We start from the raw sequence: 893 nt of genomic DNA on the forward strand, positions 1-893 counted from the left end.
TCCCCCCCCCCCTCTCTCTCTCTGTGTCTCTCTCTTTCACCCAAAGCGCCTATGATTTGAACAAAAACGCTTCGAAAAAACAGCGTCAGTTCAATTAGTCAACGGTCAAAGGGAAATAAACATGTATATAAAATGGCAAAACTTTTATTTTCCTTGTTATCAAACTTGTGAGGGTGCGGTGGCGGAGCGGTTATTATAGTGCGCTCGTCTCCGATGGGGAAAGTCCGGGTTCGAGCCTCTGTTCGGACACGGATTTTTTTCGTCCACCCAGCAGTAATGGGTGTCTGACTTCGAGTTGGGGAAGTAAAGGTGGCGTGGAAAGGAACTGGCCACCCTACCACAATATGCCGAAGGCCCCGGAAGTTGTCTCACCAACAAGGCAATCCCCAATGTCCGGATCGGATGCGGGAACAACTTTGCTTTTTATGAAACTTGTATCTTGATGTAGGATGTGTACAATAGGAATCTTTAAAATTCGCCGGACACATGGCATGCGTCGACTAACATAAAAAAAGCCTGTCGGGCACATTTTATGTGTTTGACGGGTCGGCAATTACTTCAGGATCTCTAACACAGCACACACTAGGACCCACCAAGTGACCAAGTCATCTTGTCCCACCCACCAGGTGACCAAGTCATCTTGTCCCACCCACCAGGTGACCAAGTCATCTTGTCCCCCCCACTAGGACCCATCAGGTGACCAAGTCATCTTGTCCCACCCACTAGGACCCATCAGGTGACCAAGTCATCTTGTCCCACCCACTAGGACCCATCAGGTGACCAAGTCATCTTGTCCCCCCCCCCTAAAACCATCGCCAACCCAAATTTTAAAATGCGTCGTTGAGGACAACTAGCTATCGCATTTGAGCTAACGACACACTGTCAACATAATT

This window comes from Aplysia californica, unplaced genomic scaffold (assembly GCF_000002075.1).
Source record: "Aplysia californica isolate F4 #8 unplaced genomic scaffold, AplCal3.0 scaffold00389, whole genome shotgun sequence".
Lineage (NCBI taxonomy): Eukaryota > Metazoa > Mollusca > Gastropoda > Aplysiida > Aplysiidae > Aplysia > Aplysia californica.